General features: G+C 40.2%; 1 long non-coding RNA gene across 1 annotated transcript; it reads left to right on the top strand.

Moving 5' to 3' along the window:
* Positions 1-1,830: 1,830 nt before the first annotated feature.
* On the top strand, positions 1,831-16,009 carry LOC119491957. The gene is made up of 2 exons (XR_005207687.1): positions 1,831-1,967; positions 15,787-16,009. It is a non-coding gene; the product is annotated as an uncharacterized LOC119491957 (long non-coding RNA).
* The last annotated feature ends 8,692 nt before the right edge of the window (positions 16,010-24,701 follow it).

Below are 24,701 nucleotides of genomic sequence, written 5' to 3'. Positions count from 1 at the left end.
AGACAGAATCATAATCAGAAAAAGGTTTTGATGTTTAGACTACACAGTCTGATAATTGTAATGTTGACTTGAGGTGGACTTAAATGTTCAATACTAATTTATTTAACATTGTTGAATGGTGGTAATTTGCTGCTAGACTTCGTGGATGAGATGTAATGTTTATGATCAGACATAGTTCCTGTTGTTTGCATGGTGTTTTTTTGGATTTGGAGGCAAAGCAGATTGTTTTTTATTTACAGTGATGCAATGGTGCCAAATAATTCATCTCTTTCTTGGGTGTCAAGATGTGAATATAGATGAGTGCGTAAAAAGTGTAGGCCCATTAATTTCATTCTTCCTTCGGAAGCCTGTTGTGAAATGTCAGGGTGAATGATAGCACTTAGTAAACTTTGCCACGCAGTCTGCATCAGTTATTAGAGTGACAGGATGGAGCTTTTTACACACACATTTTATGTCTATTGTTTGCAATTCTTAAAGATCACTTTGGGCTCATGAAGTCAGTTTAGTAGTGACTCCAGATTTATTCTTCATGTAGTTGGTTTTAGGTTTAAGCCAAACTACCCTCACTCATGGGTCAAGTGAGAGAAGGCTTTATAGGGACTGTTTGTAACTTCTTACATGTATAAATCATTGCGGGTTGGTGTCCCATGCGCGCTCGCGTGTGGCTACGCTGTTCAGACAAGACTCCAACACAAACTACACGGAAGCACCAAAACCTCTTGGTTGTATCTAGTGAAGCCCGTCTGTTAAACAGTGTTGGCCGCAGTTGGAGGACGCGGGGGAGACCGTAGCTTTGGTCTCCAGGGCCGGAGTCTCTGCTGTCCTCTGCTCCTCTGCTCCTCTGCCTGCTTGCCTTCACTGACACACCGCGCTCGTTCTCACTCTATCGCTCCACTCTCACATGCATGCGCGCACAGTTTAGCTCTGAGAATATCTAGTGAATGGTGTGGACGTTTGTGCAGAAATAACTGCTGCAGCACCTCCAGACCAACAGAGGTTTCCCGTGTCTTGTGAAGTGACGGGGCTCCACAGAGAGAAACGTTATCGTCTCCGACCAAAACTCTGCCGTCTCCCCTGTTCCCTCCGACCGCGGTCGGGAGGCTGAGGCAGGAAAAGCCAACACTAGGATCAGCATTGATTCATGGAGAGACCTTCGTCTGGTCAGCTAACATTACTGCCAAGCAGCTGAAATATAGAGTGATATTGTGGTTTTAGCTGACGTGTGTCGCCTCACTGTTTTGAGCGATGCTCGTTCATGTCTATGTAGAGCGAGCGCGAGCAACAGGACGCTGACTTTCGTTGACTTAACGGCCACATTTCTGATTCTTACAAACAGTCCCTTTAAGGTGACCTTATTGCAGTATATCCACATATTTTAGATCGGTGTAAAATCTCATCTGTTACTGTAACTGATTAATCTCAGCTGTTTTGATCTGTTTTTGTACATTGTTTCTAGTTGAGTTACTGTATATTTGTTTGACTGTTGTAAGAAATAGTACTTTTTAAAATGTAATTGCCATACAATACATTTTCTTCTTCAATGTCTCATTAGAATCTGATAAATTGGTAGTGAATGCTTGTTTTTAATAGCTGTGGTACTTTGGCCGGAGACTAATATTTAGTGCTGAACATCTGGTGAATTTAATATCTGCCAGATGATTTATCTTTCCTGTTGGGCCTCATGAGCCCAGTAGTCTCATATTTTCTTGTATTTTTTCACATCATGTGTTTAATGAGCCTTTTCTCCAACTATATCAATAAATGTGCAAGGAGAGTGGAAATGATTGTCAATATTTTAATAGCTTGTTTCTATCTGTATACGTCTTTTCTCCCAGATCCCAATGGTGCCATGGCCAGAAGGAGCCAGAGCAGTGTGGGATTCAGAGTGCTACCAGTGGGTGTGCCTTCTTTCACCGTCCAGCTCCTTCTAATTCTCTGTGGACGCCTACTGGATGCCCAGGCCCAAGGTAAGAATGAAATGTTTTCTATTGTGTTTTTTTTTTTTGCCTGGTTGCAAAACAGAGAACATGCATAGGAAGAGGGTTAACATCACTAGATAAATACTATTACTCCCACTCTATAAACAACATGAAAACTATATTTAAACAGCCTGTGCATAATGTGTGAAACACAGCATAACACAAAGCATCAACACTAGGATACAGAGTGAGTTTATTTAACAAGTAAAATGTTTCATAAATAATTGGAACCAGGTGTTTAATGTGCAAAGGTACAGTGTATGAGGTACGTAGTAAGCTACCAGTTTGTAGACCAGATTTAAACCTCATATCCTACGGAGACAAGGCCACTATGCCCTCTGCTGTCAAAGCACTCCACTGGCTTCCATCCCTCCCTGCGACTGGTTTTATTTATAGCATGGCAGGAATTGCTACACTAACAAGTGACAAGTGCTCAAAATATACACAAATGTGCACACACACGTGCACATGCGCACTCACACAAGAACACACATGCAGCACACCAGTGCCAACTTTCAGGGGTGGTAAGGGGCAGCAACAAGGTTAATGCACGAGAATTGGGAGCAGTGTATTCAGCTCTTATAAAATGAGCTCTGATTAATGGGCCTCAGCTGTGGCATATGCCAGGGCGAAATGTGTGGGAGGACAGGGTAGGGCAAATGCCAGAGAAGATAAGAGCCATCCTTAGAAACAAATATCAAACATTTACCTGGCATTTAGAATAATGACTTTACAGTTATGTTGCCTGATTTGAAAATATCCTCTCGACTGCTGTTTCTGTTAGATAAGTATTGAGAACTATTCCAACGTGTGATGAGTTAAAGTTATATTTATTTAAAGGTCCCATATGTAAAAAGTGAGATTTTCATGTCTTTTATATTATAAAGCAGGTTTAAGTGATATATAAATACTGTTAAACTATCAAAATGCTCAATATATGGAGAAATACACACAGCCCGTATTTAGAAATTGTGCTTTTGAAACAAGCCGTCAGGATTTCTGTCCATTTGTGATGTCACAAATATACAATATATAGATCATTACACAGTTTTAAACATAAACATTCTAAATGTGTCCCAGTTTATTTCCTGTTGCAGTGTATGTAAATAACATTAGCTGACAGGAAGTAAACATGGACCCAAGCTGTTGCCTATCAATGCAATTCTGTTGCAATTCCGTTGAAATGCACTAAAACGGAGCGTTTCAGACAGAGGGTAAATACAGGTACATTCAGGCAGACAGAATGAGGAAAATAACGTTTTTTTTTTAACATTATAGCATGTAAATATGTTCTAGTAGAAACACAAAATACAAGTATGAACCTGAAAATGAGCACGATATGGGACCTTTGACAGGTAAAGAAAAGAGGCCCCAAAACTCTTACCCTTCAAGCCGGAAACTTGGTAATTGTTTTATTTAATTGTCTTGCACTGATAACTGCACTCACAAGCTAAACATAAGCTTTGTAAAGATTTATTAATGTTAATATTGCAGGTAACTGAGGATAAATATTTGAATGTGTTTGTCAGTGGTGCTGTAATAGATGTAGAGTAGAGCGAGGACGTGGGTGGGATCATTTTGGGCTGCCAAGATTCAGCAGGGAAAATCCCTTTTTACATTGCCTAGTGATAATGCTAGGGCTGGCAGGTTGATCATTTCCGTCTCTCAAACTCTCTTGGATGATTTTTATAACCACAAACTGTACACTTGCATGGCACACCAACAGTATACTATAAGATGTATTGTAATAAACTGTAATGTAGTGTTCCTCATTTGCATAGGCTATAGCTGTTTGTTGGTTATTGCTGTTTCTTTAATTTTCAGTTGATTTCATTTGTAATTCATCAGTGTGTCCATAATAATTTGTATTTTGTTGATTTGTTTATCAATCCATTTATTTACTGAACCATTTACCCATCAGTTTGCACATTCCACATGTAGTGATATATGATTAGGTGAACTGCTGCTGACCCTTTAACACTACTTAGTGTATCTTTGGGAGTGGTCAGAGATGCATGTGGCCAGTTAAAATTCAGATGTGTCTTGAATCTCTGTGTATGGAAATTAATTTCAGTGATCAGGCAGAGAAGTGAACATAAATACAGTGAAAACAAGAAGCAGGCTCATTGCATAGTACAACCTGTACATACTGAATAACTGTCAGAATACACTGTCAGTGTACAAATGGGATCAGGAGTTTGCTGTCAGTACTACAGGTTATACAGTATTACAAGAATGAGTGATGTGCTTACACTTTAAATTCCACTCGCTGCATTTAGTGTCAAATTTAAGTGTATTTATATGCTCAGACGGTTTTACTTCTTTTTACTGCTCTGTGGTTTGTGGAAAATATAAGAGTTTCTTTGTGGCCGACATCTGGTTATTAGCTTTTCTGCTTCCCATGCTTCTATGCCTTCTGCTGAGGATATGGTATTCTTGTCAAGGGGAACTATCTGCTGCAGAGACACAGACAGGAGAGTGAGCTTTTCCAGTGTGCTTGACAGTTAGTGGCAGAGATAAATACCTTTTTATACAGTAGTTGCCATGGCAATGTGAGCTTCAAAAGAAATTGTGACATTACATAACTGTCATGTTTTCAGAATATTATGTGATGCTTTTATTTTGATATTAATGGCATACATTCTGCCTTATTTGTCACATTTTTGTAAATCCAAACAGTCATATTCTTTTTTTTGGATTGGTGGGTAGGAAATAAATCAATAATGAAAATTGCACAGGTGTGGCCATTAGAAGTCCTCCTCCCCTCCCGTCTTCTTGGAATAAATTGGTGGGCAGTTAAATTTTCAGAGTTCAACTGCTGAGCAAACACCAGTGAAAATGCAAGGCCGTCATCCAACAAACATTAAGAATCATTCATCAATCTTTCGAGGGAGTAAAGTTGGACACTTTTCAAAAGGTTTCTCCCACAGGGCTTTAGATTACAATACCAGGAATCTGCTTTTCTTTTAAGCGAACAAAGATGAGACTGTACTCTACATGATGGTGACAACATTTAACAGCATCAGTGAGTGATGCTGCTTGGAAAACATGTAACCTATGGATAAACTTAATAGATTCATCTTTTAATGTGCACCTTTTCTGGCAACTACAGGAAATGCATATACAAGTTACTGTTTTCTGCAGCTTAAAGGTCCCATATTATGCTCATATGTAAGTATGAACCATTTTCAGGTTCATACTTGTATTTTGTGTTTCTACTAGAACATGTTTACATGCTGTAATGTAAAAAAAATAAATATTTTCCTCATGTCTGCCTGAATATTCTTGTATTTATCCATTTTAGCTCATTTCAACAGATTTGCAATGGAATTGCGTTGCTCGGCAACAGTTGTTGTGGTCCAAGTTTACTTCCTGTCAACTGATGTCATTTACATACACTGCAACCGGAAATAAACAGGGGAAACATTAAGAATGTTTACGTTTAAAACCGTGTAATGGTCTAAATATTGTATATTTGTGACATCACAAATGGACAGAAATCCTGACGGCTTGTTTCAAACGCACAATTTCTGAATATGGGCTGTGCGTATTTCTCTGTATATTGAACGTTTCAATACTTTCACAGTATTTATAAAGCACTTAAACCTGCTTTATACTATAGCAGACATGACAATTTCACTTTTTATAAAATGGTACCTTTAATTCTGTCCTTAATCCAACACTGATGACACCAGTAAGTCCTCAGTCCAACCACAAAAAGAGAAATGCACATTAATTGTGAATCTGTGTGAGATTTTCTCCATAGTATCATGACTTTTCTCGTCTGGCCACTGTAATTGATTTGAACCCCCCCCCCCCCCCCAACACTCTTTGTAGCATTCGGTTTGTTTGATTTCCAGACTAAACTGTCATACAACCCTCATACATCTGTTTATGGTAATTCTGCCAAGTCACGATCTCCGATTAAACAATCAATGTGAATGATATGCAAGTAATTTATCAGATACACTGAACAACCCTGGTTACAGCTGCAGCACTGTACGCACTTCAGCTGCTTGTAATGTGCCAACAGACAACTCTGCCTTATATCAGCAACTGTGGAAGCCTGCCAACCAACTTGCAGATTGATTTTTTTATTACCAAGAATAAATGGATATTGAGTCTGTGAGTAACGGAGTGACCTGGCAATGAAGACACTAATGTATTTAAGTCTTGTGTGGGAAAGTACAGTTTGACAGCTAAGCTGATTCTATTAGGTGTAGTGTTTTACATTTACACAATGAAAAGTGCCTGATCCTGCAAGTAGGAACATTGAGAGACTCATTACACTAGCAATGGTCATATTTTTTCAATCCCTTCTGTAAGTACAGCTTTATTTGTCATGCTCTATTTTTGTATTAAATTAGGGCTTGTATCGATTAAAATATTTAATCGTGATTAATCGCATGATTGTCCACAGTTAATCACGATTTATCGTAAATTAATCGCAAATTTTTTATCTGTTCAAAATGTACCTTAAAGGGAGATTTGTCATGTATTTAATACTCTTATCAACATGGGAGTGGGCAAATATGCTGCTTTATGCAAATGTATGTATGTATATATTTATTATTGGAAATCAATTAACAACACAAGACAATGACAAATATTGTCCAGAAACCCTCACAGGTACTGCATTTAGTATAAACAATATGCTCAAATCATAACATGGCAAACTGCAGCCCAACAGGCAACAACAGCTGTCAGTGTGTCAGTGTGCTGACTTGACTATGACTTGCCCCAAACTGCATGTGATTATCATAAAGTGGGCATGTCTGTAAAGGGGAGACTCGTGGGTACCCATAGAACCCATTTTCATTCATATCTTGAGGACAGAGTTCAAGGGACCCCTTTGACAGTGGCCATGACAGTTTTTCTCGCCAAAATTTAGCGCAAGTTTGGAGCGTTATTTAGCCTCGTTCCTGACAAGCTAGTATGACATGGTTGATACCGATGGATTCCTTCGATTTTTAGTTTCATATGATGATGGAAAGCTTCCCTCTAGCTTTAAGACTGAGCCTGCTACAACCTAAAAATCGCAAGGTGCGTTAACGCTTTAAAGAAAAATAAATTGTGTTAATGTGTTATCGCGTTAACTTTGACAGCCCTATTTTAAATGTAATATAATAAAACTGTAAACTGTGTCACTTTATATGAAGCCCATATCTATAATACACAAAGTATATGTTAATAAAGTATCATACATTAGAGCTGCTACAAACCTTCACGCATTGTGATGCTATAACAGTCACAGTACCCATTTTGCATTAAAAGTGTTAAACATATCATGTTGCTTCATGTAACTAATGGTTGGAGAGTGTGGTGATGATTTTCCATAACACATTCCTGACAGCTCACTGTCTGCTCCAAGTAAAGTAAAGATGTGCTGATATCCAGCAAACATACCGGGGGGCTCAGACGGAGACATGCCGTCTGTCACTGCAGGCATTTAGTTGATCCTGACACCTGAGCCAACGTTCAAAAACCTTGAGAGAGCACGGCAGACATTCAAAGTGGAAGTGTGGTGGCATAGAGGAAACAGAACCGCAGCCTTCCTGAAAGAACATCTGTAATAAGCGAGTGGGAGTCCTTGCCTCATTTGGCACGACCCACAGGCACCACATTGTGGGGCGGATCATAAATGACAAAATACACAGAACCTTGCATACCTGACTCCCCGTCTATCTCCATGCTTCTGCAGTCAAACATATTTGCATCTTTGTCATTATTAGGGATGCACCAATCCAACTTTTTCTCTCCCGATGCTGATTCCAGTACCTAAACTCCTGATGTCTGGCATTACAGAGAACCAAGCGGATACCTTGCGTATAGTGATAAGTAAGGCAGTATTATGTACCAGGGACTGAATGAGTGGATAGTGATAGTGGAAACACCAGATTTTGTAATGACATTGATAAAAAAAATGTGTTTAATGTGGATTGGTCACATCGGGCTGATCCATTTAATGGGTTCAGTATCGGCAGTTCATCTCTAGTTATATACGTAGTAAAAATCTCAAATAGCAGAACAATGTTTCTCAAGGCAAAAACTATGACCATAAGATTGTTATTCCTGCATACGCATGTTTATAATAAACCTTCATTTTATTTTGAAGTAGACAAAGAGCTGTTAATAAGGCAGTTTAGGCAGACAAGGGATGCTATGCATTCATAATATTTGACACGGCCACCCTTTCTCTCTTCTCAAAGCGTATATATTCATAACTTTATGTAATCTTTTGGGAATATGCTCAGTGAGGGCATGTCCAAATTTCTCATCACACTAGATGGCAGTATTGCTTTGTTTAAAAGCAGTAATTCATCTTACTTTTGAAAGTGGGAATGGTTCCATGTCATAAGGACATAGGCTTTAATTAATTATAAGTACTATGAAGTGACTACAATATTCGTTCATTGATTAAATCTGTTCCTGTCATAAATTGCATTCCATTCACATCAGTTCAGTTATTATTTATTTGTATCTGTGCCATGGAAGGGGTTTTGTAGATTTGACTATTTAAACTACTTTTTATTACCTTTTATTGGTAGGATTTTATAACAAAACATTTCTATTTGGTAGAAACATCATTGTTTAGAGTGGGGTGCTTTTTGTATTCTCCAGATCTGTGGGGGTTCAGTGCCTCTTTCTTTTTAATGAAATTGTGGAGTCAAAGTCATCTAAGATTCATTAGCAAAAACGTGGTTGTTGTTGTCAATTGAAAAAAGCCCCGCAGCACAGCAGGGTGCAGCTCCATTACAACACAAATGACTTCAGAAAGCCATCTTTTGAGAACTACCATTTAGGAAGTTCATTTAGGATGCCTGGCTGCACTTGCTTATTTTGATGACCTTAATGTCACTGAGCCAAAAGACATCAAACTGGAAGAGCTTTCGTGGCAGTGTTTATTTTAGAAGACCATGGCTGTTGCTGCTGTGCTTTTCATCTGCTTTGCTCTGATTTACCAATGTATAGGGTCATGAAATATTACAGAGGGCCATAAAAGCCATGGCACATCTACCACCCAGTACAGAATAAGGGGAGTGAAGTCCCAGCGGACTGTGTCACAGTCACAGCCTCTGACTCCCTACACACAGCAAGGCCCATTAAGTCTAACTATCTGGCTTTATGCTTCCCAGTAGCAGCACCTCTTTTCCAGCTAAAATCACTGTGACAATAATGTTTATTCAATTTTACAGGAGAAAAATTATATAACTGTGACACACAGTTTGTATTATGAGGTTGTGCCCTTTTAAATTGTCTCCCTGGAGAACTAGAGAGTACTGCTGTAACAACAAAATTGCATTTGAATACATTTTTAGCTGACACTCTTACCCAGAGCAACTTGCAGGGAGTGCAACCGACAAAAAGGTTCAGTTACTAGATCATCAGCTTCACAGGCAAACAGTAGGCAGAAGTTCAAGGGAGGAGAGACATCAATATTTTGTTGTGACTAGATATTAGGGCTGCTCAATCACGGCAAAAAGAATAATCCGGATTATTTTGGTCAATATTGAGATCACGATTATTTAACACAATTACTCATTGACTTTGGTAACATCAAGCATTAGGAAATTTTGTAGGCTACATTTTAAAGTGAAATACATCGATATGGTGCAAAATGAAGAGGCTATATCCATGAACTTTGTGCTCTTGTAAACTATTTAATGTTGAACAAATTGGTTGTATAAATAAGAATGGTGATGACACAACAAAAAAGTCACACCCACAACAAAAGCAAGGTAAACACGCCTCACAGCGAGCACTAAGCGGCGAGGTCTGGGCGAGGGGTGCTGTCACCCTGCGCCTTTCCAAGCTGACCTACAGACAAGCGGGGCAAAAGTGCACTGCTGGATAGGAAAGGGGTGCCCTAGATTTATGACACAACACAAGACAAAACAAGATCATCATTGCTAAACGGAATGTTGATTATTTTATTTTCATAATATTTGGGAAGCCAAAATCATAATTATAATAGAAATTAGATTAATCGCACAGCCCTACTATATATACGGAAAGGTCCGTTTATTAGCAGTTCTGGAGGTTTTGATTGTATCACACAGTCTCAAGATGAAGTTTACCCAGTTGTCAGGGAACTTTAGATATATATTTCAGTACTACTCAAGTCTGAAAAGAATAACCCTGATGACATTATCAGTGTTATCTCAGTTTGGGCTTGGAGACTACACATCTTTAACAGAAAGCCTGCGTTACAAACTGCGGCGTGAAGTTTGAAAGACTTGGCGTTTACCATGCAGGGAAAGTCTAACAAAGGATGCTATTGAGTTGCATTATGGGCAATGTAGGATCCAGCATTTATTCAGCTCGACTAATACTAGGGAATAAAAGTCAGCCTCTGCTGCTTCAGTTTTTATATTCTGTTTTGTCAATTAACACGTCCGTTGCAAGCCTCCCAACTTTGTAGGGTTAGTCCAATACTAAATCACTGGAATACTCCTGTATGGACTTCTTGTTTATGTTGGCTTACGTTTCTGTTGGGATTGAAAATTCATTCACAGTCTTACCACATGGTCCATTTAGTAGCTGTTCTTCATTTCATCTTCCTCAGCACTAAGGTTTAGGTTTTAAATGCATTAAGATATATTTTCCATTAAATGTCCGAAGTGTGCTTTGTCCACACTCACTATCAACCCCTGTCATGGCGTCCAAATAAAGGTCAGCCATATACCCCTAACAAGGAAAACTAGATGGATAGTTTGCAGCTGAGATTTCATTAGATTATCTGAAATAAACACTTAGAGTTATAATGGAACATGTTACCATGGGTTGACCTGCCTTGAGGGGAAGAGTTAAAGCTGCATACGAAAAGGTTCAGTGCACCTTGTCATCCTACACAATGACCCCTGCATTGTGTACTCTCGTGTAATGCCCTTTCTCCCTTGAGATGATCCCAGATCGCATTCTTTCCTGATCCTGTTGCTATAACAGCTGTGGACTCAGGCTTTAGGCATACAACTGCATGCCCTCAGAGAGACAGTCATTAAGGAGATCTGTTTGATATTTGAAATGAGACCCAGTGCCTGTGCTTGCACCAGGTGATGTTGACTATGCATGTGATTTTTTTGTTTATGTGCTCACCGGTGTGATTATAAATTTAGCCGTGCTGCCGGAGTGGGAAAAATCCAGATGTCCTCGGAGTGTTTGTCCTCTGAGCGTGATGTGTTGTGGTAAGGGGGTGTGGCTGCGTGACTGGGCTGCTTTGGCGGTAGCATTGACACTGTTCTTCAAAATGACATCTGAGGGAGGGACCTCTCACCAAATGCATCACAGTCTCATCAAGTGTTGCAGTCTGCACAGATTAATGGGGCTGAGAGCTGATTATGCAGGGCTGTACATCATGTCTGTCTAACTGCCTGCTGCTCTCCCTGCCTGTCAATGATCCACCCTCCTATAGCCTATCCTGAAACTGGCATTGTCGCCTTCAGCAAGACGGACTCCCATGGTTTACTCCCAGACTTAAACAATTTGATGTGGTTGAGCAGTTTGTCATTTAACTCTGGATAAAGCACAAGTTTGGTGAAATATCCCAACTATCCTGAGTACTGTACTCACTTGTAAAGCCATCCATCTTTCTCCTAGCCTTTATTCATACACATACAGAGACATACCTCATATAATGAACTATGTTGAGACACAGTGTACAGAAGGAGCATGTTTGCAGAGTCATCTGTGGAATGTCTTCGAACAAATAATATTTTTAAAAATGTACAAAAGTCATAATGTATGGTCTGTGTGGCAGACTTGTAGTTTCAATTTATGACAGTGTCAGATTGTAAAGTTTAAAGTGTAATTAAATGGATTGGAACTGCTAATATACAGGTATTTTACAACTCCAAAGGCATTAACTGCTGAGTTGGGCTACCTGCATGTGTAAATTACCTCTGTCGCCGCACCCTGTGAGCCCAGCCCCGTGTGGGGGATGGATTAATCTTCCCAGCACATTATTGAATGTGTTCCCTTGCTTGGGAGCAGCCAATAAATTGTGCTTGTCACAATGGCCCCGCACCTGCTCTCCATAGCCTTGGAATTTCTAACAAAGCATCACATTTCTGAACACAGCACTCGGGGCTATAAAAAATAGAGTCACAACATGGATAGGAAATGTTTTAAGGTGCAATGTGTAAGATCTAGCTACATGCTCCAAACAAATATCGGGCACGGATGTTTCGTGTTAGCATCTCGTGCAATATGATTTTTCGCAAATGTAATGGCTTCACATGATTCTTGTGGAAGTGAAATCCTTGACTATTAACAGCTTTGAACAGTCCACTGAGCAGAATTAGCCAGCCAGCTCAATATGATACATTTAGATATACAGTATATCCACTATGAATTATTCACATTTGGAAACAAACACAACAGAATCAATGGGCTCCCTTTACATCGTTTGCACCAACGATTGAAACCGCTCCCACAACTTAATTTTTTTCAACCAGTCTCCCTGTACCCTTTCCATGCAATTATTGTCATCCAAATCAATATGCTGTACACTCCATTGAACTCACTAAAGACTATTGAGTTCATGAGAATTTTTTTTTTCTTTGTTTAGTTGCTGCTTGATTCAGAAACATCCTTCATATACAAAACATACCATATAGTTTTGCTGAATGAGCCTAAAATGCCACTGAATGTCCATTTAGGACTTGTACTGAGGTATGTGGTGAAAAATATGCTTTTTTCACTTTCACCAATAGGGGGAGCTTACACACTTGCCATCACCTGTGTTCTTCACAAGCTCTTTTTAGTCTCTTGTCATACATCTTTATTCATGCCTCACCATATAGCCCTTTTTTACAGCCTTTGTTTTGCTCTCCACCTTAAAAGGTCATATGCTGTATATTGTCATTGCTTTTGTTTGTTATGTCACATCACTTGTAAATGGTTTGCGGGGCTCTCACAGCGGTGATTAGTTTGCTTCATCGTGGAGTCGCTGAAAATATTGTTTTTTCCTGAACAAGACCATTGACACCAGTTAAATGAATTTCACTACATCTCCTACTCCATCTTCACCCTCGTCATTCCTGTCTCTTTGTTTTCACTCGCTCACTTCTCACTCGGTCTTTGCTTCCTCCGCCAACCACCACCCACCCCCACTCCCCACCATGGCTGCGCTCATGCAGTTTCATCCCCAGAGGTGAAGAGCAGACTCCTATAATTACCCAAGTGTCTGTGAAATGAATCATTGGGCGGCTGATTGAGCTGCATGATGGGAAACATCCATCCTGAGTAGTACGACTGAGTGTTCTCAGCCCTCCACCCCATCTCTCTGCTGATGCCCAGGGCTGGCACGTGTGCATACTCACCGCCACTGCTGAGAGAGACAGGGTGTGGTCTGCAACCGCTGCATGCTTTTAGCAGAAACTGTGACAGCTGACGGGGGAAATGTAGTAATCATGAACGCTGTTACATAAACAACAAACAACACCTGGATTACTGCTCTTGTACAGTGGTAGCACCTAAAAGTGTCCCACCCTACCGTGAGAATGGCACACCTTTTCCGCGGTTGCGGTATGTACATGTGTACAATGTCAGTAGGAGGCGCTCAGTTTACACATAGCTTTGCATAGGTAAACAGCCTACAGCACTGTAGCTTGGGAATGTGATGTCACATCATGCTGCATTAAGATTGCACAGTACACCATTTGCGCCTCTCCTTCCCACTGCGGCTCAGACTAGTTTCACGATCAGTGTGGAACAATTACCAGTATACCAGGAAATAGGAAGCACAAGCTGATAAGCTAGATGCAAAAAGTAAACCTTGTGGGACCTTATGGTGAGCACTAGCTTCGCTCACAGTTGATTTGGTCTTACACATAGAAGTTTGTGTATAAAAGATGCAAATGTCTTGGTAATACTTTGAAAACTGTGGAAAAACAGATTAGGCGTATCAGTTTATATCACTCGTGGATTGAAGATCCCGCGCTGCATTATTAAACTGATCATTTTATCATTCAAAACCGTAAACAGCCACAGTCAGCATCAGTTGAAAAAATAGGCAACATGCTATTACCTGTTAACTAGCAGTCATTGCAAGCTGCGAGCCCGCCGGGTAGCTGCAACCAAACCACAGTGGAAAAATTGGACACTTTTAAGTGCTACCTCTGTATAACTAATGAATGCTTCATTAAAGGTACTGTTTGTAACTTCTTACACTTACACTCTTATAAATCATTGCTGGTCGGTGTCCCATGCGCTCTCGTGTGTGGCTACGCTGTTCCAACACAAACTACACGGAAGCACCAAAACTGCAAAGTTTTATCTAGTGAAGCCCGTCCTGCAAAACAGTGTCAACTAATCCTGCTCCGGCACCCCGATCACGGCCAGAAGACACAGGGGAGACCGTAGCCCTGGTCTCCAGGGCCGGAGTCGATGCTGCTCTGCCTGCCTGCTTGCCTTCACTCACAAACCGCGCTCGTTCTCACTCGCTATCTCGTTTCACTCTCACGCACACTCCACACTGCAGAAGAGTTAGTGTAGCTCTGAGAATATCTAGTGAATGTTCAGTGGACGTTTGTGCAGAAATAACTGCTGCAGCTCCTCCAGACCAACAGAAGTTTCCCGTGTCTTGTGAAGTGACGGGGCTCCGCAGAGAGAAACGTTATCGTCCCCGACCAAAACTCCGGTGTCTTCCCTGTTCCTTCTCACCGCGGTCGGGAGGGTGAAACAGGAAACACAGTATCAGCATCGGGTTATGGAGAGACCTTCGTCTGGTCAGCTAACATTACTGCCAAGCAGCTGAAATATAGAGTGATATTGTGGTTTTAGCTGACGTGTGTCGCCTCACTGTTTTGAGCGATGCTCGTTCATGTCTATGTGGAGCGAGCACAAGGTCGAGCAACAGGACGCTGACTTTCGTTGACTTAACGGCCACAGGTGTCGCTGTTAACAAGCAACTTCTGATTCTTACATAGAGTCCCTTTAATTTGTATGATTGTACAAATATTTGAAATGAGCCAAGTAAGCACATGCATCAGATATCAATATTATGAATTTTGAGTCTGTTTGAAAGCTTCATTGCACTGCTATGTAACATTATTTAAAGTACATATCCCTTGACCTCTGATTTGGTCTTGGCTGATCCTTGCAGTTTGGCAGGAGTGTCAGGGCCCTTACATGATCTTTCAAACTGGGTTTAGATTACAAGGTATTCAGGCAAGATTATCCCTTTTTTTGCCTGACCAGGGAATCGTAGGGGAGTTATGATCCAGGTTTTGCATTGGTACTAATGTACAACACATGATATACTGTATAATATGAGCAGTTTACAGATAAGATACCTGCAGAGACCAGGCGGCAAGAGGGCATGACAGTCTTTCAATATTGATTCCAAGAGTGCTACAGGAATGAGTCCTAAAACCGGGAAATGAGTTAGCATTTTAGCACTTCTGGTTCCCTTGTCTGGAAGTCAATGGGTTTTTAGTTAGATGCCTGAAATAAGGTCTACTGTTAACACAAGCTGAAGAGATTTTAACATTTTGTTCTACGACATCAAATATGTCAGGAAATACCCCACTCATGAATTTTTAAGCCTATATGTGTCTTAAAAAAGGCGGTTGCTAACAGGGGGCTAAATGAGACTACTAAATGTCATCAGTCCGACTCGTCCGTCTTAACAGCCTCGTTGTGTATACTCGCGCTCATGTGACTGTGGTGTATTTGGTTTATAGCCTAACATTTTTACTTCTGGTGATTGCATTCACGCTTCAAAAATCATAAAAGTGGTGTTCATTTGTAAAAATTATCTTGCTGAACAAAAATTGTAAGTAACATAAATGTTTGTTTGCCACAGAGCTCATTTTCTGCAATAATTCAAGTGGAAAAACCCCATTGGCCTTTTGTCGAGGGAACCAAGGCGATGCTAACTTCCTGGTTGGCCTACAAACATATGTCATCCCTGCAGCCCTCCTTGCATTACCCAAGTTTTGGTGAAGATACCAAATTGGGTAATGCCTTTGTGATCAATGTTTTCTGTAAAAGTACATTGTCTAAATAAAAAATAAAACAAGAAAGTATTTAAGTTATTATTATTAAGATCAGAATGTCAGATCAAAGAATATTTAAACAAGATGAAGAATCTAACCAAGCATTTATTGACAAGTTTTGATGCATGACAATTTTGATATTTGATTTGTTCAGACAAGCTCTGTGCAAACTTTTTTCTCCATAACCCTCTTAGTCCTAATTCCGTCACTGTCCACAAGTGTGTGCTACCTATAAATGCAGTATTTCTTTTCTTTAGCCTGTTTTTCATTCTCTCCTACAAATGAATAATCCCCATCTCACTATGACAACCAGCTTCTTGCCACATCTTCAAATGTAAACGCTTTAAAAGCTGCTGCTCTTTGTACACCTTGTTTTTTTAAGTGCGGATGACGTGCCTTCTGACCTTGATCTGAAAAAGCATAAATTCACCTTATGGCATTGAGACAATGGTGCAATCAACACAGACGTCAGCATGTTCTTGTAGATTTTTATCAACACAGTCACCGCAGAGCACAGCGAACTGAGTACATTTATCTTTTATCTGCAATTACATCTTGGATTTTCTGAAAGACATGAGTCATATGTGCAAACTGAGTGCCTATCTTTCTTGTTTTTTATCAGTGACCATAAGCACACCACAAAGTTGCATGCTCCTGACTTCTGACTGACTTGTTATACTCCTTGTCTAATGGACTTTATCTACTCCTGTTAAATGGATGTCATCAGTGACCCCATTTAAAAATGGCTACATTTACAAGACACCACCTTTTATAGTCCTTAAAATTCACAAGACTGACTTATTGTCAGTACATGTTTTCACTACGTATCCTCTACAGGAACTGCTCTCACTGCTTTCTGAACCGACCAGAGTAGATCGTTCTGAAGCTGCTGAAGAAATTTCCCATGAGAAATAAAAGCTTGACTGTTTACATGATGGACTGGTTTAAGTTCCCGGGGACCATGATCTCAGACCCACCGACGTGATAACACCTCCATCCTCAAAGCCTCACGACAGATACTCATTGTAGAAATATTGAAATAATAATATTGAACCATGTCTGTAACATTTTAACGCAGTACACTTTGATGCCACCTTCTCCCACTTCAGAATTTCCATATTTAAAAAGCAATTCAGTCTTATCTGTAGACTTATGCTGCATAACCTCCATTTGAAAGAATATTGTGTCTTCACAGTCTGAACAGTTGGTATCGCTAGAAATGCTGTGCTTACTTCTTTGCTTGGAGTTTATTCACCCCTGCCTTAAAACCTTTGCAACTTTGTCACTTCTAGATTTTAATGTTATATTTTATTTTTTACAAATATTGTCCGGAAAACCCTCACAGGTATGCACTTAACAAAACAAGACTCGGTCAAAACCGAATATATGTCTGGACCGTATATGATCAGTATGTGAATTTGTGGCTAAATTGTTACACCAATAGTCAGAGGTCATGTCTATAATGTTTTGTGAACAGTTTTTTTCCACTTATATTTTAATGTTTGATTGAAAGACAACTTATAATGAAGCAAATGACATTCAGTAATAGTAAATGGTAACATTTACTGGTCAGTATATTATAGGCTACATTTTATACGAGGTGAAAAGGTATTAGCATGACATACAGTATGCAAGGTTAAAAGTATTTCAGTTTTTTATTAAAGCATGTGTATCAAAAACATTCATCATATAAGTGGGGTGTAACAATATATACATACTTCGCGAAAGTTTATGTCATCACTGACGTTGTTGCTGCCGTGTTTATTCCAGGATGGAGTGTTAATAGAGCAGCTACAATGTTAGCATAGCCTGGCAGTGATCGATCCAAACTCCATTCAGAAAACAAGCATTTTAAAAGTTGTTTGCTTGTTGTCTTGGTAACAGACCCGACAAAGCATGTATTCAGACTTTTTACTAATCAGCATCATTATGTAGTTATTTTGGCATCCTTTTAATTCATTTACAACAACGTCGCTGCCGTATTTATGCCTAGATGGCGTTATGTTGAGTGTTGAGTCTGATTGATCTGAACTCCTTTCAGAAAATTAGCATTTTTAGTTGTTTGGTTGTTGTGTTGTGGAGAGATTTGACAAAGCATGAATTCGGTCTTTTTACAAATCAACATCATAATGTCGTTATTTCGGCATCATTTTGATCCGTTTATTACAATTAAATCACAGCACAGTCTGTTTATTTTGGGTTCATACGGCAGTAGCGACGTGTGGCTTGCTAGATACAGATACAGTATGTAAATACAACTCGCCGCCGTGACATTATGAACCCAGACACAACGGCGTTTTTTTTTCTGACATATCTGGGATTTCCACAACATGTACAAAGCAGTAACAGTGATTATTTCTTCCATGGCTGATGGAGGAAATAGAGGAAAGCGAGGCGAAAATTTGCTTTGGGCTTGGTGTGAATGCACGGTAACACAATATGACGCACAACCAGTGGCGGCCGGCCAATAGAGGGCCACGGGGCCTGGCCCCACCCACCTTGAGCCACCAAAAAAAAAAAAAAAAATTATAAAATTATTAATTATAAAAATTCTAAAAATTCTAAAAATTGTCAATATGTGTGTTTTTGACCTATGGAATATACCCGTAATATTTGTAAAATAGGATAACTGCGCCAAATATCTGCTTTCCTCCTTGAACTCTCTGCTAGTGCACCTCTCAGCTGCTCTGCTGCACGTGCACTTTCTGGGGCCAAATGGATTTGGCCCAAGGAAGGCGGGTCTAATAAGCAGTACAGCCAATCACTGATTAAAGATATATGATTACAAGCATGAATGACATACAATTCATCCAATCAGCGCCGTAAAAAAGACTTCCGGGAGGGCCAAACTGATTTGGCCCATGGTGTGCGCGCACGTTCACGTGTGTCTCTCTCTGTTCTCGTCAGGGCTCATGTCAGTTCTCGCGTGATCTTGTCTTCTCGTCTCTCGCTTCTTTCCACTTCTCTTCTCTCACAGCCCATTTTAACGGCATGACAATGGAACAGCCAAGCACTAGTAGCGCTACTCTTGCAAGACTCAACCTTAACTCGATCAAATCTCTCCTCCAAGACCCGTTTGAGAGAAGGACTTTGGCGGAGAAACTCCTGGTGAAACAACTGGGCCCAGATCAACCTCCTGGACTCAGCATAAAACAACAGACCGGCGTACAAGGCAAGCCACACATGCGGAGCTTCTGTAAAGACTGGTACACGAGGAAGGCCTGGCTAGCTGGATGCAGTCAAGCTAATGCTGTATTTTGCTTCCCATGCGTGCTTTTTAAGTCGACAGGGTCAGATTCAGCATGGGCAGAGACGGGAGTAAGAGACATGAAACACTTGTCTGAAAAAATAAGAAAACACGAGAACACCAGGATGCACATAGATAACTCCGTGAAGCTAGCTATGCTAGGCAGAGTGAACATGGCAATGCAGCTGCACCTTCACAGAGACTGTCAGTCTCCTCAGCATCCTCATCATCACACCCATGACAACAGCTGAATCCGAGAGGTGCTTCTCTACATTGAAGAGGATCAAGACCTTCCTGAGAAACACCATGACACAGGATCGCCTTAATGCTCTGGCTATGCTCTCCATGGAGAAGAAACTTGTCAGGAACATGCCTGGCTTCAATAAGAAGGTCATTGAGAGGTTTGCCACTCAGAAGGACAGAAGAGCAAAGTTCCTTTATAAATGATCTGTCGTATGTTATATTAACATACTGAATTGTATGAATAAGATGTCCTTATGTCAGTGTTGGAATAAATGATAAAAATGTAACTGCAAAGTAGTAATGCGTTTTTGATACCTTTTTTTGCATTGAATCGTACTAGGATGTTTGCTGAAATTGATTGGCCCTACCCAAAAAAAAATCCACCAGCCGCCACTGCGCACAACATAACGTAACTTAAACGAACATGAACAACAGCACATGTACAACAACAGCACTATGTAATGATACATTGAATCACTGACACGCTCCCCAGAAAACATAAACACAGAACTGTTCTCCGCCTTTTCATTTTGAAAGAGCAACGACCAATGAGGAAACTCCAACAGCCGGCCGACCAATCCTGTAACTTCATCACTCAGTCAGTCAGTCAGTGACAGACTTTTGCGTTTGTAGGGCTGGCCCACTGAGGTCCAGCCAAAAAATATGCTTAAATCATGACATGGCAATTCAAGCCCAACAGGCAACAACAGCTGTCAGTGTGTCAGTGTGCTGACTTGACCTTAACTTGCCTCAAACTGCATGGGATTAGCATAACGTGGGCGTGTCTGTAAAGGTGAGACTCGTGGGTACCCATAGATCCCATTTTCATTCACATATCTTGAGGTCAGAGGTCAAGGGACCCCTTTGAAATTGGCCAAAATTTAGCAGAGGGAGTGTTATTCGCAACAAGCTAGTATGACATGGTTGATACCAATGGATTCGTTAGCTTTTCTAGTTTCATATGATGAAACAGAATCTTCATTAGCTTTACAACTGAGCCCGCTACAACCTCCGACAGATCGATTGTGTTAATGCGTTATAGAAATTAGTGGCTTTAGCGCAAACTCATTTTAACGCATTATTATCACATTAACTTTGACAGACCTAATCTATATATACTGTGACATTGTTATTGAATAGTTATAGAATAGTTTACTTTTCTGTGTATAAGGTTGAATATCCTTGCACCCTGTTATGAGCAAGTGCTGTGTCAAATGGCTAATTTCTTGCATCCACCACATCAAGAGAAAGTCATTTAAAGACACTTTTAGAGATGCAAGTCGGCAATACAACTTCAGTTATATTTGTGCTCAGCAGTTCAGCTTAAACTCAACACTCAAAGCTTTGGTTTGCTAACTCAGTGCTCAGTACGCCCGCTGCTTTGATGCTGACTCTGTGCTCACAGAGACGAAGAGAGATAGGAGGACAAACAGTGTGTGACAACAGCCCTTCTCCCTGGCTGGCATTAGACATGGGAGTTTATACTGGGGAGAGGATGAGTGCTGTGACAAAGTCAATAGGACAGAGGGGTAATGGGACTGCATGGGTTTGATTGTTTAATTAGACTTTACTTCATGGCATGCCAAGCCAAATGAAATGAAAAAAGAGAAAAAAAGGACTGAGGAAAAAAAAAAAGCCTGACATTCTTGGCAAGAGCTCATTGTCACAGATTGTGATGGGCTCATGAGATTCTGGTGAGTTGCTGATAGTGTTGTCATTGTAGAGTTTGTACTTCTGTTCAAAGCTAAGACTTTGCACACAAACAATGACATTTTTAATGTCATTTCATTATTTATTTATTTTAAGCCTGCGATTTGTGCAGTGTGGCACTGAGCATTTCATCGGCCGTGCCTCCTTATGTCTCTCAACCACCCAGAAATGTCACTCTTTGGTATCAACCGACTCTATCAAAGCAGATGTTAGATCTTAGAGCTCCACTGATGTCATTTTGCAGCAAGATGGCCTAGCTTATCCATTGCTTCATGAGTTCATCTAAGTTTGGTGTCACTGAACGCTGCCTATATTACACAAGCTGGTGAATGTGCGAGTGAGACCCTGCTCAATATAATCTCTCAGGCCAATAAGGCTAGAGGCTTGACTTGAAGCTCTGTCATGACTGGGCACTTTTGCCCTGACATCCTCTAGGCATGGAACAGGGGACATACGAGTTTTCCTCAGCTCTTATGAAATGATGCTTTTAGAGTTGACTAGTGCAGTGCCCGTTCAAAACGTTCCCGTTCAGAAAGGACCGATTGCAGCTTTCTCAAGAACCGTTCATCCAAACAACGTCACGCTGGGTATCGGCCGATACCGAGTACCGATCCGATACTAGTGTATAACTAATGAGCTGTATGCCTCACTGTGTGGAAGTGACTGGGATCATTATTTAATGTGTAAGGCAACATCAGGCTTGACTTAAACATTGCTTTCCTAACTTTGTAAAACAAAATATAACAAATAAATACATAGATATAAATACATTGAATGGTTATTTATTATTAGAATAATAAATCATACACCAACAACTTGGCAAAAAAACTTCACAATTAACAAGAATTACAATTCGGGTGTAAACCTTTTTAATGTAGCAACAAGTTGGGCAAAACTTAAACAGGAATTAAAATTTTTGTATATAATATAGAACATATATAAACATAGAATTGAATTTAATAGATTGGACCCATTGTCACCGATATCCGATCTGGCATTTGAGTCTAACTTTGAGTCACTACACAGTGTGTACAAAACGCACTGCTAATAAATAAGTCTCGTGGATCTCAAGAGCTCGCACTCGACACTGCACGTCCTTGGGTCCACAGCAATACACCTTCCAGATGTTAAGCCGATCGGATAAACTGTTGTCTCAAAGCCACTTTTTGAAGGTCTCGGTCTCGTCACGGAATCGACCTGATTTTTACTTGGTCTTGACTCTGTCTCGGAGGAAGAGGACTCTTTTATTTCAAGCCCGGTCAAGACCACAACTGCGGGGATATCACTAGATTGCCTGTGCAATTGCCACTGATTTATTTGTTAACATCATTACTGAGATTGCTCATAGAAAACAAAGACTATTTCCACACATAAAATTCACCTCTGCAATGCCTTTTGATTATTTTATCAAGAAATTTTTCATGGTACACTGTCACATCTGTACACACATAATTTATATACAGTATATGGCAATAGAAGTGGTGAATGAAGAGGAAACTTAATTTGTTTTCTTTGGGTGTTTTCATGGCAATGTGGATTCTTCGGATCAATTTGAGAAGTGCCTCTGATTTTGGATTTTCCACATTTCATCGTAATTGTGTCATGCAGTGTGTGACTCACACTGGTCTGGTCTTGGTTTTGTCTTGGTCTCAACCGCTCAAAGTCTTGGTCTTGTCTCAGTCTCGGAGCGCTCTGGTCTTGGTCATGACTTGGTCTCGGTTTAGGTGGTCTTGACTACAACACTGGTGAGAGTGAGTAACTAAACATCAGCTGAATGTATTTTTAGTTCTATTTTACCTTCAGTGGTTGAATATCTCACCTTGTTGCAGTGATGTAGAAGTATTCTCTGGATGTGTTCAGTACAACCAGGCATCATTGTTGGATGGCAATCACACTGGAATTCAATGGTGCCTTTTTCTAATTGATTCCAATGGGTTTGAAGATTTAACAATATGTGCTCTGGATACCTTGAGTTTTAGCCACCTGGCATGCATTGTGTTTTAGGAGGACGGCTCCTCATACCTTGAGTTGAAAGAAGGTAAACTGAGCAGATAAAGTCTCAATATCAAGTTTTTTTTCCTGCTGTCCAGTTGGAAGAGTGCAGGGACAGGCCAGCCCAACCAAACTGTCAATAACTAGAAGGGAAAGCTGTCATCTCTTGTGTGATATGAACTGGAGCTTTTTGATGTGCAACAAACTCTTGAACCTGAAGAGCTCCAGAGTGTATATTTCAGCATTGTGTCAAATTGTTCTTTGATAGTAACATGACTATATGACTATCACTCCGCTGCACATTACTGTATGAGAAAACAGTAGATATTCCCTCCATACTTGTCTCAATATAGTGTAATTCACTAGCACACCTGATTTAAACTACCTCAGATTGGAGAGTGATTCCCACCTGTCTTGAGAAATTGACAGTGCGGTGTTCGGTGACATCTGTTTGCTGCTGCTGGGTACTCTGGGTAATCCAGTGCATTTGTATGGAGCGGCATCCTGACAACTGCAGTGGCTCCCCAGCAGTCTGAGAGGGATTATGACTGTGCAGTTGATATACCTGACTATTGACAGAGCCGGCACCTCCACCCACGCACATTTCAACACAATGTCACCCAGCCGTCACAGGCTGAAGAATGATTGAACTCACAAAATATTAAAGTCCTTCTTGTGTCCTTCCTTTTCCCAGGCTTTATCATATACAGTCTTTTTTTCATCATTTCACAGTTTTACATAGTCTGCCTTCAGTGAACATGCATACTTCTTTTCCAGAGGAGATCCTCAGTAAGAAAAATGATAGAAAATGTTAACATCAGCTTTCATTTCAATTAATTTGTGCTTTTGTTGGTGTACACAATATTTCTGTCCTCAAGAAGGACCATATATTACATTTTTCATATGGATTCCGCTCTGAAACAAACAAAAGATATTACTTCTTGTTTTTTTCCATGTTTAATGCATTACTTCTCGAATATAAGTGCTTATGAGGCCTGATAAGGTCTGTGATATGTGACACAGAGTGTAATATCACTGCTGTTGCCATTACTTGACTAGCCAGTGTCTGAGATTGGGACAAAATGCCTGCAAGGATAAGCTGCACGAGACAGTTTGAGTGTGACGGCATGAGAGAATTGGTACAGATTTATTGAATTTTCAATAGGAAAAGGGAAAAAAACACTCAAACTAATAAAACACCACTGGGTATTTTCATATAGGGCAGTATTTATGACTTTTTTGCCTTTGTGGAAATATGCCTTCAATAAGAATTGAGTGGCACAGGTTTGTGCATTTGTCTGTAGGCTATGTTGTAATTATGAACCCCAATCACCGTGCTAAGAAGGGGCTGAGAGAGGGCTAGTCAGGCTGCATCCAAAATGAGTTTGGTGCTGCCTTTATTCTCCTGTCATGCTGACACTGTTATATTCAGTCTTTCCTTTCATTTGCTTCCCTTTTATTGCAATATGATTTACATATGCTGCTTTTGGAAAGAAAATTCTGAAGTAAAACAAAGGAATGAAGTTCCTT

The sequence above is a fragment of the Sebastes umbrosus genome, chromosome 7 (genome assembly GCF_015220745.1).
Source record: "Sebastes umbrosus isolate fSebUmb1 chromosome 7, fSebUmb1.pri, whole genome shotgun sequence".
In the NCBI taxonomy this organism is placed as follows: domain Eukaryota; kingdom Metazoa; phylum Chordata; class Actinopteri; order Perciformes; family Sebastidae; genus Sebastes; species Sebastes umbrosus.
Note: the sequence above shows the minus strand (reverse complement) of the source record. Positions and strands in the feature narration are given on the sequence as shown.